This window comes from Eleutherodactylus coqui, chromosome 2 (assembly GCF_035609145.1).
Source record: "Eleutherodactylus coqui strain aEleCoq1 chromosome 2, aEleCoq1.hap1, whole genome shotgun sequence".
Lineage (NCBI taxonomy): Eukaryota > Metazoa > Chordata > Amphibia > Anura > Eleutherodactylidae > Eleutherodactylus > Eleutherodactylus coqui.
Window position 1 is genome coordinate 199,909,357 of NC_089838.1, and position 13,698 is coordinate 199,923,054.

General features: G+C 41.6%; 1 protein-coding gene across 1 annotated transcript in view; it reads right to left on the bottom strand.

Moving 5' to 3' along the window:
• The window catches only part of SND1 (staphylococcal nuclease and tudor domain containing 1), a 572,988-nt gene that overhangs the window by 56,010 nt on the left and 503,280 nt on the right, over positions 1 to 13,698 (bottom strand). The window lies entirely within an intron of this gene.

Sequence of the window (13,698 nt, forward strand, 5' to 3'; positions counted from 1 at the left end):
GCATTATTATAGCAAAATAGGGGATATATACTGGGAAGAGGTAGTATTACTCCCAACAGGCGATCTCTAACCATCAGTCTATACATGTTCCTATAAGGGAATTCTGAATAGGTGTGATTGCACCATTCAGCGTGAATAGCACTTTACAACTGTGATTCTCTACTTTTGTACATTTAGGGGTAATGGCAGCGGAAATCCGTGGCGTTAACCCGGAGCTATTAGGTTCTATTGAACCTAATGGCTCAATGTCCACGCAGCGAAATTCCGCAGTGTGAAACAAACTACGGCATGTTCCAATTGCCGCAGAAATACGCGCTGCCGGCTTCCACTGTAGACAATTGAAGCTGGCCGTCATGCTATACTTCCGCTGTAGTAAGGCAAAAGTATCGCATGAAAACATGTCCCCGCCCACCGCGTCATCTGGCACTGCAGTTGCGTCACGCGCTGTGCTGAGCACCAGCTCGAGGGATGGGAACAGTGCGGTCGATCCTGGAGGTGAATGAGAGTTTTGGGGGGTGCTGTGGCGGACTACACTGCAATATTCCACCAGCGGAGTCCACTACGGCCGTGGCGTGAGGCCTTAGTCGCCCTCCAAAACCCTCATACTCATCTCCTGGATCTACCGCACTGTGCCCGTCCCTTAAGCCGGCGTGCATGCGCAGTACGGTGCCGAATGCGCTGGCAGTGCCAGATGACACAACCGGCGGTGCCCGTGGTCGTGTTTTTTTACGCGATACTTCCGCTGTGCTACAGCAGAAGAACAGCGTGACGGCTGGCTTCCATTGACTACAAAAACATGCCGCGATTTGTTTCGCGTGGTAGAATTCCGCAGCGTGGACATTGACCTATTAGGTTCAATAGAAGCTATTAGAAGCGTTATCCCGGAGCTATTAGGTCTGAGGGGGCATAAAGGGTTGCTATTTTGTACTATTTATACATTTTGGATTATTCTTATTTATTGGTAAGCATCTTAAAGGTGTTTGAAAAATGTTTAGAGCATACATGTTAATAAAGCTTGTCATTTTTACTAATTCTGGTGAGTAGTGCACATCTCTGACTCTTAGGTTTTTGTGTCTGTTCTGATGAATCATGTTTTGCTTTAACATCATGTGGATGACTGGATACATGTGTGTCACTAACCCGGGGGAAGAGATGGCACCATGAGAGACAAAAGAAGCAGTCCAAGAGAGCCACCGGGCATCAAATGCATCCCTGTTGTCCGTGCTTGTAGAGCATTATATATGAAACCCCATTCTACAGATAAGCAGGCAGATTTCCACCTGGAAGCAATATGAATTTTCGCTGCCATCTTTATAAATTAAATCAATTTGTGAGTCTTATAATTAGCATTAGAATAACAATTGCTCAGTAGGAAGGGCAGAGTTGAAATACTATATGGAAAATTGCATGCAGTATATGTAAAACCTGCTTCCAGAAAATATTAACAACCAGCCATGTTCAAATATGCAAATAGTCTCCCTTGGCATTACAACCCTGAATGCAGGAGTCAGGCACTTTGGGATACATATGCCGTTTTTCGGTTGGGACATAGTAGGCCTGATGGTGGACCTTGACTGCAGTGTCTACTAGGGTAACCTGGTAACTAACTTGAGTGATCACCATGCAGCAATGTGACCATCGGGCAGGTGAAAGGGACATGTCCAAGTCTTCAAATGGTGCTTGAAATGGAAATGAAGAATCACGTGGGGGAAATTAAGCAGGGGATAAAGAATAGAAAAAACCCTGTCCATGTGGGATTTGACTGACATATAAGTTCGAATTGCAAAGTAGTCGGGAGTCCTGTTTGTGGTATAATAGAAGAGAGAAAATGGTGAATTTGAAGAAAGCAAAAAAGTTCTTCTTGAGGAGAGTTGTGTAAGGAGTGGAAATTCCTTTTTTCTTTTTAAACTTTTTTTTTTTTTTTAACTTTTACAAGATCGCTGTCATCCATTGAATAGCAGTGATCATGTGACCGGGAACCGCATACAGAGGCTCCTGGTGACAGCTCCTTGCTCTCGGCTACTCATACTAGCCGGGAGCAGGGAGTTTTTAAATTTCCTGGGCCTCAAGGCCCTCTGCACATGCATGTGACATAATGACTTCTGGCATGCATGTGCAGATGCCAGCGTCAGGTCCTGCAGGATCAGAACACCGGGGACATCGCAGAGGACAGGGGTGAGTATTCTCAGATCCTTACAAATCCAAAACTTTAACTTTTTTTGCTTTCCATTCACTTTAATGTGATCGCCGGTGTCCGGTAGATACCAGTGATCATGTGACTGGGGGAGGGGTCCCGCGGCCCGGGATGACAGCTGCAGGATGTCAGCTACCTCCGGTAACTGACAGCATGGAGCGGTCATGTCCAGAGCCTGCAGGGTTTTAATCCCCAGAGGATGAATGTTTTTACGTCCTTGGAGATTAAAGCTCAGCAGGCCAGGATGTAAAAAACACTATGGGCTGGTCACTAAAGGGTTAAAGAATAAGGAGAAAGGAATGCCACCTGTAAATGAACTCCATCTGTGAGAAGAGGTGGATATCGCTAACTAAAGCCATTTGGACTAACTGTGCAGCTTTAAAGTATTTTTGAAAAATTAGAAAGGAGAGACCCTCAAGGCCTTTATGGATATGCATAGTAGTGCGTAGTAATAGTGCCCATATACCTTCCCAGATAAACCCGAAACCTTAACATGTAGTATAGCAAATTATGGGGATAAATATGGGGATTAAGAGAGATCTAAATACAGGAAAGAAGGAAGGGTTACCATCTTAATGGAATGAATGCAGCCTAGCCATGATAATTCCAGAGATTCCCAGGTAGAACAGTTAGTAAGATTAACAGCTTGTAATTAAATTGAACAAGGGAGTCCATGGAAGTGGGTAGATTGATACCTAGATATGTCATGTATTGAGTCCTATGAAGAAATTGAAAACTTAAAGTGATACTGTCCCTGACCAAGGGAGGGACATCCAAGAACATAGCTTCGGATTTATTAACATTCACTTGTAGGCCAGAGAACTTACAGAATTTATTAAGTAAACTAAAGGGATTTGGAAGAGATACTTGTGGCTGGGTCAGTGACAGCAACATATGTAGTTTGCAAAGAGGCTAGCTTTGTAGATTTGGTTGCCCACCGTCACCCCCTGAATCAACTGATGCATCCAAACAGCCTCTGTTAAGGGCTCTATAGCTAAAGCAAATAAGTCCGATGAGAGGGGACAGCCCTGGCGTCCACCTTGTTTAATATGAATGGCTAAATTCTGAGTGCTGAGGAGCTTAAGACTCACCTACGAGAATCACATAACAGTGTAAGCACCATAAGGCCAGGGCCATGGAAACCAAACCTCCTTAAGGCGGGCTGCTGAACACGAGCGTACTTTGCTGCGTGCTGCCCACATGTGACAGTCTTGCTGCACATAGCAAGTATGCAATGCCATTGCGTACTTGCTGCGGGCTGCTGATTGCCATACACCATCTTGACGTTTATGCTCCAAGGTAGAACATTCTGCAGTCTTTATTGTGTGTGTATTTCACGCAATAACTGTGATTGGCAACATGTGAGCCTATGGCAGACTGGTACAGCATATTCCGTGCGCAAAACCCACACGCAGAATACGCTGTAACAATACAGTCGTGTGAAGGGGCCCTAAGACAGGGAAAAGATATGGCAGACACTACAGCTTTTAATGGAATCAGGGCACCTGTCTGTAATTAATGCTGACAGTCGGGCACTATGACCATACGGACAGGTTCTTTTTAATGCACTTGTAGCTGAATGGATGCGAATCACTGTGGACCGTCCAAATAGATCGATATTCAAGTGTCTATATGCGTTGACAATGTAGTGTACATCAACCCACTTTTATATACCTAGTATACGTGTGCCTAGAACATATGTTCATACGTGTAGCTATAATGCACACACCCTTGCTCATTCTTTAACAGCTCCTCCACAACAATAGGAGCGTGAGCACTTTATGTAATTCTCTGACATGTCTGTGCCATTCCTTCCCTTGTTGTGTTCTCACAGGGAGGGGATTTACATTAAAATAAATGCAGTGTTAGCAGCTTGCTCAATATTTCATATCACAGCTGGCTGGCCAAGGCCACTTTTATTGAAAGCAATGAGGCGTAAGCTACCTGATGAAGCCACATGTTCTGAACTAAATGTTGCAGACTGCCTGACACTTTCTATTCTCACTGTAAAAACAGACAGGACACCTTGTGCAAACAGGCCAGGTCATCTGGATCAAAGATGTCCCAACTAGCATCCAAGCTGAATGGTGTATGGGTAATGCAGACAAAGTGCTATTCTATTCGATGACTATAGAAGAGAGGTGAACACAGGAAAGCAGCAGCTCATCGAAATGTACTAAATGTACGGCAAAGCTTGCAAGTATGTTCGTAAATACAACACGTGAAACAAATGTTCTGTACATTTCTTGTCTGTGATTTATATAGAGCCGGCATGTAAAACAGAATGCATTCACAGAGATACACAGGGCTGGTTTATTTCATCCCACTCAACTCCCTATATCTGCACAAAAGCAATTCTCCTGGATATGCTACAGTAGAAACAAACCGTTCAGCAGGAGATTGGTATCTGTAACCAAGACATGCAGCAACACACTGCGCCTTTGGTCGCCTCATTTAAATAATTTTAAATGGTAAAAAAAACGAGGGAGAAGGAAACTTAATCTTGTAGTAGAAGGCAAATTAAAGGGTCATGTTTATTTAAATGGCTTTTCTTGCTCATAATGTTTGTATATTGCACATTAGAGAGCATTATCGGTATTACTGTGACCCAGGATGACTTCATGGACAGTAATGGAGCTTTTACTGGCTGGGGACTATACTCTGAAATAAGAGCTGAAAACAGCAATTTTCCACTAGCTTTCCAAGACCTAGTTTCGCTAAGCCCTCTGATTAATATGGCAATTGCACACATTAATGCTACCAAAGCATCTGCAAAAGAGAATACACAGAGGTCACATACACTAAAAGGTAGCATCTCGAGAAGAAAAAAAAAGTCCAGCAAATACAAATAACACATTCTTAATATAACATCCCCAGAATACCTCTTCTCTTATTATTTGGATGGCAATTAGAAGTAAATATAAGAGCAGTCAGATAAAAAACATGTTAACATCCATGCCAGACAACAAGAAATAAACCAAAACACATTTTTTCCATCCATGCCCCACCTCATCTTATTGCCTACCACACTCTGAAGATCTCTTCTAGATATTTTACCTTCTTTTGCCTTCCACTTCTACATGGGGGGAGGGGGGTGTTTAAGGATATGTGCTGAACTGGATGGCCATATGTCTTTTTTCGGCCATACATACTATGTTCCGGCTACTTCCATGCAGTGCAGCCCCTTGTCTGATGCTCATCAGCCACCATCATGAGTGAGATTTAATACTTTTAGTTTCATGTCTATCCCATGATGCATCTGAACAGCATAAGCTGAAGCTATACTATTTTTACCTGCTGGGCGAAGGGGGGCAGTAGAATTATCATTACCTTCTATAGTCACCTAAATAAGCTACAGATTAGAAGTATGCAGTCAGGAGGATGACAGGAACTGTGTGATCATCAACAGTAACTGTAATAGGAGTGCCAGGATACCCCTGCAGGCAGCTTTAGTGGTAGGTGCATCTAACAGCATCACACAGACTGAGAATCTGACTAGAAAGTGAATACATAACTCCAAGCAGATCTGAGCTGGTCAGAACTGAGATCACATGACTATCTGTGGAAAAAGAGGCCACAAGTGTCAGAAAGAAATAACTAACGATGGTAACACTAGCTCACTTACATATACTGGGGAATAGCTACAAAATGAATGAAAAAAAAAAAAAAATCAACAGAGTGACCCTTTAAAGACCCATTCACACGACTGTATATTTGGGTCATATGATGTCCATGTATTTCACAGGCAGCACATAGACCCATTATAGCCTTTGACGGTCCATGTGAAAGAAATTGCTGCACATCTATTCTTGTCCATTTTCACAAATATGAATAGCATATGCAATATGCAGGATCATTGAATATCAGACAGACCACAAAATGCTGTCAACATGCTGCCCGATGCGAGTTGAGCCCAAGTTTCTCAGATGCAGCTCGCATACGGCAGTCTGAGTACGATGCAACGCCTCATTCGCATGGGCATAAATATGCCATGTACTACACCTGAAAAAAAAAATATATACACACAATGTCCTATTTTGTTGCATATTGTGCACCAAAATAAGCCATAGAAGTGAATAACCCAGTGCAAATAGGCATGTAAAATACCAATGTAATTGACTTGCTTATGTCACTCATCTTATTCTTTGGATAGATGGCATTCGCTCCGGTACTAGATACTTCGCCAATAGCTATACACAGGGCTCTGGAGTTGGCAAGATCTACATCTGACAAAGCAGACTCAGACTCCACCGCCCTAGCTATACAGTATTTTAGAGTAGGTTGAGAAATATGAAAAGTAATGGTGGAGCCAGAGGACTCACTAATGTACACAGGAATGGCTTAGCTTTCCCTAGACAGATGGTTGGGAAAAGAATAAGGGATGCTACATTTTTCAATGCCTGATCCTTCTGTTTTATGGGAAATAAGCCGCCGGCATAGCTGTCTGGATGTGGCTTACCTCCCGAAACACATGAACTTCTGGATGAGTCGAACGTTCATCTATATGGGGGATCCAGTGGAAATTACAGTTAGATGAACGATTGTTCATCCGATAGTTGTTGAAGGTTTATGGCCTCTCTAAAAAAAGAGAAGTTATAGCTGTGGAACCTCAGCATAGTATTGTAGGCTTCTCAGCTCCGAAACGTCCAATAAACCATACACTAAAGGCAATAAAATGAGATACAAGGTGCGCTGGCTCTGTTTGCTGGAGCTTACAGTTTATAAAAGAAACTCAAGAGCAGATATAAAAACCTCAAGTGAATATATTGAGCAATCGACCAGAGATGAGTAAACCGTGTCAGTTTGTCAAATGCTCAAGAGCATTGCCTGGACTCATGACCCAACTGATTTCTTTCTTAAAACATTGTTTTGGGAAGAAAACATCAAGGGATCAAGAGAACAGGGGAATTGGACAAAGAACTGTAGAGACAAAAAAAAAATCACCAAATTGTGCATTAAACACTTGTAAAGATACCACATCCCTAGCTAATAGCCGGAATGTTCAGGAGAGAAATCGGGAACACCTTTATGTAAAATGACAAGGATGACTGAAACATTTTTCCAATGTGTGTGACCTAAATGCTACAAAATTCAAGGCCACCTACTAAGTAACTGATCCTCTGTAGAGATACACCTTGATGCAACACATTCCTGCCGAGTAGGACACAGGAGGCAACGTGACTTCGATGTATAAAGTATACACCAGATTCTCCAGATGGTGCCTTTGCTTCAAGGATAACTTTGCACTTTCAATGACCTTGTAACAATAGAGCTTCTCTACTTTCTTGTACATACTGTGTGTCTCAGAGAATCTCTTCACCATGCAGCCAAATCTCTGCCAACCAAAACTGTCATTTGTAAGAGAGCCAAACAGCTGCCAGCGCTCCTCTTATAACTATCATAATACCCATTAAAAGGAGCACTTGCAGAGCTCACAGATTAAATATTTTGGATACAATCCCTTCAACTGAGTTTAAATCATGTTAAAAGGCAAATACCACTTGCTTTAATGCTGATTCCCACTTAATTAGCCAAATGAGAGAAAAGCAGTAAATGCTGAATAATAAGCACACATTTACCATGTGTGTAACTTGTTTTGGTGCATTCTGCTCAATCCAGTATAGAGGCTTGAATAAATATTTGGTAATTACAGAACACTGTATACATACAGGGAGTTACTTCCAAAGTGTGCCAGTATGGAAAAAAAACCTATTGTGACATGCTTTACATTGGATGTCATATTGCATATTCTTTACTAGCAGCATTGCTTTTGGCTCTGTTCACACAAGTAAGTTTAATGTCAAAGTTCCACCAAAGTTTGCAATTGATATAGCTCGGACCCAATAAAGTGAATGCCGCCATCTACACGTGTCTTTCATGGACTGATAGCTTGTGTTAAAACAATAATAATAATTAATCTTTATTTGTATAGCGCCAACTTATTCCACAGTGCTTAAAACATTGCAGCAAATCCAATGTGTGGGATTTTCATGCAGTAAACTCTCCCATTAGGCCTTATTCTCACGAGCGAGTGCGATCAGTGAATAATTGACTGATTTCAAGTGTATGTGCAGCTTACATCATTTTTGTTGCGTTTTACATTATGTCAGTGTTATCTGGGTGTAATCAAATTTCATGTGCATGACAAAAGGAAGCGTGGCTCAATTGATACAATTTAAAATAGCTATTTAAGTCAATGCATGTATGAAAAAACAGAGCACAAGCATGCTATCCCAGCCTATTCCGTAATTTTTTCAAGCACCCATTGATTCTAATGGGTAATTTTGGTGTGCGAAAATCACTATAAGACATGGTGCGACTTTTTGAACCTGCTTTTTTTTATCACAACACTACAGCAGACACCATGCCAACAAGCAATCCTTGTTGGGGTGGTGTCTGTTGCAGTGTTGTGATGTTCTTTTAACCCTTTGCAATCCAATTTTGGATTCAGGGTTTCCTAGGGGGCTTTCTCTTTCTGCCATTATACAATGGCGCCATCTGCTGGCTAGAGCTAGTACTGCGGTAGGGGACATGCTGGAGAGGCCCCTGACAACAGAGCAGTCAGTAATCTACAGTAAGAACACCCTGCCGGACGTCTTCCGATATCGGAGCTATAAGCTTTCAATCAGAATGTCTTTAGACGTCAGACAGTGGATTGGAAAGGGTTAACTTTCTACTGTGAGTATGACCATTAAGACATCTGGAACTGATTTAAATGGCATTTCACCATTTGAGTTTTATATATTACAGAGAGTGGATGCCTTTCTATGGGTTTGTATGCTGTGTGATCATGTACCATTGATCTCTAGTGGATACCTAGGAGCAAGGGCGGGTGAATGCAACTAACTTGCAAGACACGTTTCCGAAGAGTTCACTACGCGTGGGAGGAGGGAGAGATCGTTGGATATAACAGACTCCTCTGAGATATCCCTGTGTTGAGCGATGAGGTTGTCTTTAATATATTATTGTGAAAGAAAGACTTGCATGTGGGAATGACTGCATTCACTTTAATGGGTCAGAGTTCTGTCAGTTGCAAAGTTGGCCAGAACTAAAAAGTTCATCTCACCCATGCCAACAGACTCTTAAAGTCAGTGGGTTTATGGGAAAAAAACAAATAACACAAATGCACCGATTCACTTCAATGGGTTGTGAGTTAAATGACATCAATTGGGCAACCTTTCATTTCTTTTTTTACCAGCTTAAAAGACAGATTACACTCTAATGATACTCGCATTTTAATAACCCTAAAATGCAACAAAAACTGATGTAAAATACATTTACGCTGAAATTGGTTTATTTTTCACTGACTGAAATCACAATTGCCTGCATGAATAAGACCTTCAGGGCAGATTACCTTAATTAAATGTTGTACAAGAGGTACACAGGTATATACAGGCTCCATGCATGCAGCTGTGCTGTATGCATGAGACATTCGTTTGGTAGAAGAAACATATTAAGCATAGTTACTCGCAATCTAGTAAGAGACTACAAAGAGGGAGAAATGTCGTGAAACACGTTCTCCAACTATGCATTATGATAAATGGCATTCCAGTGTATCCTATATGCATGCAAACTGGTTAAGCACCTATAAAATCCAAATGAGTAAACAGGCGAGGTGTGTGTGTGTGTGTGTGTGTGTGTGTGTGTGTGTGTGTGTGTGTGTGTGTGTGTTTGGTGGGCGGGGGGGGGGGGGGGGGGGAGATGACACACAGCCAAGCACACAGATGAAAGCACACAAGTGGCTCACAGGTGGACCAAATTCACTACAGAGGCCATGATAGCTATTCCTTAGATTCCATACAACCCAACTAGTGAAATCAAGTCTTACCAAATGTAACCCTGGTACAACAAGAATCCTCCATTCTCACTATTTCTTTACCTTGAGGAAGCAAATCCAACCTTGGCCTCAGCAGACGCACGCTACATTAACACTAGTTGGACCTTAAAAGGAAACAATGATTTTTTAATACGGAGTTAAGAAATCTATTCACTGTACTTCTAATCCTGTAATTACCTTGTACAATTACAAGGTAAAAAATACATTGCTGGACAGAACACTAGTCAGATAATTTATGAAAGAGTTGCAATTTGTCACTGATGACAAATAAATCAAGCTGATGTACTGACTGGGTGGTCTCACACCTGCGCTGGGGATTCGGCTTTCCGACTCTGTTCGGGAAACAGGAAAAGGGAATCCCTTCAGTCAACCGGCTCCATCCAGAGACGGACCCCAGCGGAACAGCGCCCGGTGTACCTCAGTGACTACAATATGGTCCGCCCGCTTTCTGCCCAGCTGCAACTTCAGGTATTTTCGTCTGCATCCGTGATAGAACCTCGGACCGGAGATTCCGACACAGATGTGAAACCGGTCCCTCTCACTATGGGTGACCCTGGGTGTTTATGGATAGGAATCCTGACAGATCCTCATTGTCAAACATGGCGATACTAGTGGGAACAAAATGTTAATGACACAATGTAACGGCCTGCTACAGGACTCCTTTTTGCTGCTTTTAAGTGAGGTAAATGTACTGAGTTGCTCCACTCTTTAAACAACCTATAATAGAGGTGGCATTAATATTTAAAACCCTAAACTTCTAAATAATTAAACTATTGAGTTAAAGATTTATTAAATTTCTAGTTGCAGATGTAAGCCATATATTTATGCGTTACGTCTTGTGGTTTAAAGGCCATTAAAAAAAATTATGGTTATAAATTCAGCAATAACTTTAATCTAAAACTCAGTGCTAACAATACGTAGTGAGATCTTCAGGGTGACAAGTGTATAAAAAAATATTATACTTCATTAGTATGCAAGGCTACTTTCACACCACACTTTTACTTGCAGCGCCGGTTTCATATTGGGGTTCCATATTCTACATGGGCACGGAAAGCTGTAGAGAACCATAAGGTTCAATATGTGAGATGGAGACCTCTTTGGTCTCCGCTTCACATGGTTCCAGTCCCTGTTAGTATTTTTAGCTGGATAGAAAAGTGCCAAGCACTGTATGTGATGCAGACCTGGCTTCTTTAACCCCTTCCTTACACAATCAGCTGATATCGTCAGGGGAAGACACATCTGGCTATGCATTTTCCTTGAATGACTATCCATTTAATGCATGAATACGCTGAGGGTGGGGGAACGATCCCTTTAATTAGCAGTTAAACTACAAAGTGGGGATAGCCGTTACTAAATCAATATAATGAAACATTGATTTTACTATAATTGTCTCCTTGACTTTATTGCTGTAAAGAAAAATTTTAGCCGTCATATAAATTTTACTTTTAGGCCATATAACTGGTAGCACCAAATTGGTTGAAACTGGTGCAGTTTGTCATATCTTTAACCCTTTGCATAGTCACCTAACAAAAACTTGTTAAGAAAAAGGCATTTAACACATGAATGATCTTTCAAAAGACTTTGACAAAGCTGCAATGTAGAGACATTCTGCAACAATTAAACATGGCAAACTGAGGAACAAAAATGAGTTTCTTTAATCCATAGTTATACACCGTGAGCTACTGGGGTCATGCAACTGATCACCCTTAGGGTGAATGCCCACGGACGGAATCGCTATGTGGTTCCCGCTGCGGAAAAGCCTGCGTGAGAGTCTATTGAACCTATTAGCTTTCTGCCTGCCAATGCTCACATGCGGAATTCTACTGCGGACTTCCTCGAGCAGGAAAAAAGCGTGGTACGTTCAATTTTCAGCAGATTTACACTGCGGGAGGTCTCCATTAATATAGCATTAATGGATACTGCGTAAATCCGCGATCACTCGCAGGCACTTTTTGTTTTTAGGAATCGCAATTGTCTGGTGCAACAGTCTACTCCACTAGAAAGTACAAATGATGTGCAAGTTTGACAGTCTTGTGTGATTTGCAAAGTCTTCTAATATCAAATCTAGTCTTGTTATTCCAGTGGTCCCGAATATTTACTGTTCAGTGACAGGGTAAAAAAAACAAACCTTTTTCTGCCCCTTTCCTGCAGTTTTGCGACTGCTTATAAGTATACATAAAAAAAAAAAAAAAAATTTTTTTACTAACAAAATGGCTCCCACATTGCAATACTAAAGACCATTGTACGTGATTTTCCAGGAAGTGGCTCAATACAAAAGGTTGGGCAATACATAGCATTACCTGCTGCACCTGCTTTAACTTTTGAAGGGTTAAAAGAAGAATAATTTTGGTTATGTTTGCAAATTGGTGTTTACATGTGTGAAAATCTGTGTTCCTGTAAACTACTACCCCCTGCTCATACAGAGTCACAGGATCCCTTCTGGGCCATATATACTTCCCCACCCCAGTTGATTTGCGACAAGAGCTCATGTGAGATGCAGTAGGACATGGAATGGTTCATAAATACTGAAAACAGTCCATTCTAGGCCGCAAGATTTAGTACAAATAGTTTTCATAGGGTGCAACATGGGTTTCCATGTCTGAGCAGCCAAATATCAGTTAAGTAGTAGACCAGACATCTAGACTGTATTAATGTAGTAACCAATGTGATAACTAGTAAAAATGCTAATCAGTTGTTACCTAGAATTATATTTTTGTGCTGAAAAATCTCTTTAAAGTGCAGCCCACCAGGGGTCTCCCTACCTTCCAATTTGCTGACAACTGCCTTTTATCAAATGTTGTTAGTCTCTAGTGACAGAGACACCAAGACATATAACAAGAAGTAGAGAAGTGTGATGACTCATGCTGCCCATAGAAGTCTATGAAGAGGAGATGGGGAGAAGGGAAGCAGACAGACAAGGCTGCCGGAGCTAGTGGTGAGTGATTTACTGCCCCATAGCTACTGAAATCACATCTACACCGCTTAGTAATTCTCTAGTGTCCACCATGATGTAGTTATTTAAGTGTACGTGCTACACAAAGCAGCATCCGTTCTCTCCATGTTCATGACAACTTAACTAGTCTCCACCCACCAGCTCATAGAAACCTAAAAATCAGATATAGAGACTTCAGGAGGGGAAAGCTGGTGATAAATGCAGAATACAAGTAATATCATAGCCAGAAATACTATTATTCCTCGTGTACACACTCGGCAGACAATTCTGAAAATTCATCACAAAGTGCAGATCCTTTTGAGAGTAAATCTTAATGCTACAGCACAAAATGACATTTTATAGAATAGCTGTGACCTGAATGCCAGAGAATGCTTCTAGTTATGTAATATTCATATTCAACCTCGTGTTATTACCTGTATCTTAAGATCAGTAGACAATTTTTATCTGACGCTGTGCTCCAGTAGGCCTCAGAAGGCAGTGTCATATGACACGCTCCATACATTCCGTGTTACAGACAAGATGGATGTATGCAGCGTGCCGCATGTCACAGCGCTCTGCAGCTTACAGGGGAACCGCATGATTAGGTGTCACGGTAGAATAAAAGCAGATTTTGAGATGCCAACACATAAAGCTGGTAAGTTCACAGGAGGAGAGAGAAGAGTTCAGGAACAAAATCAATATCTTCATGCTTTTAGTGTAATACTGTACATGGAA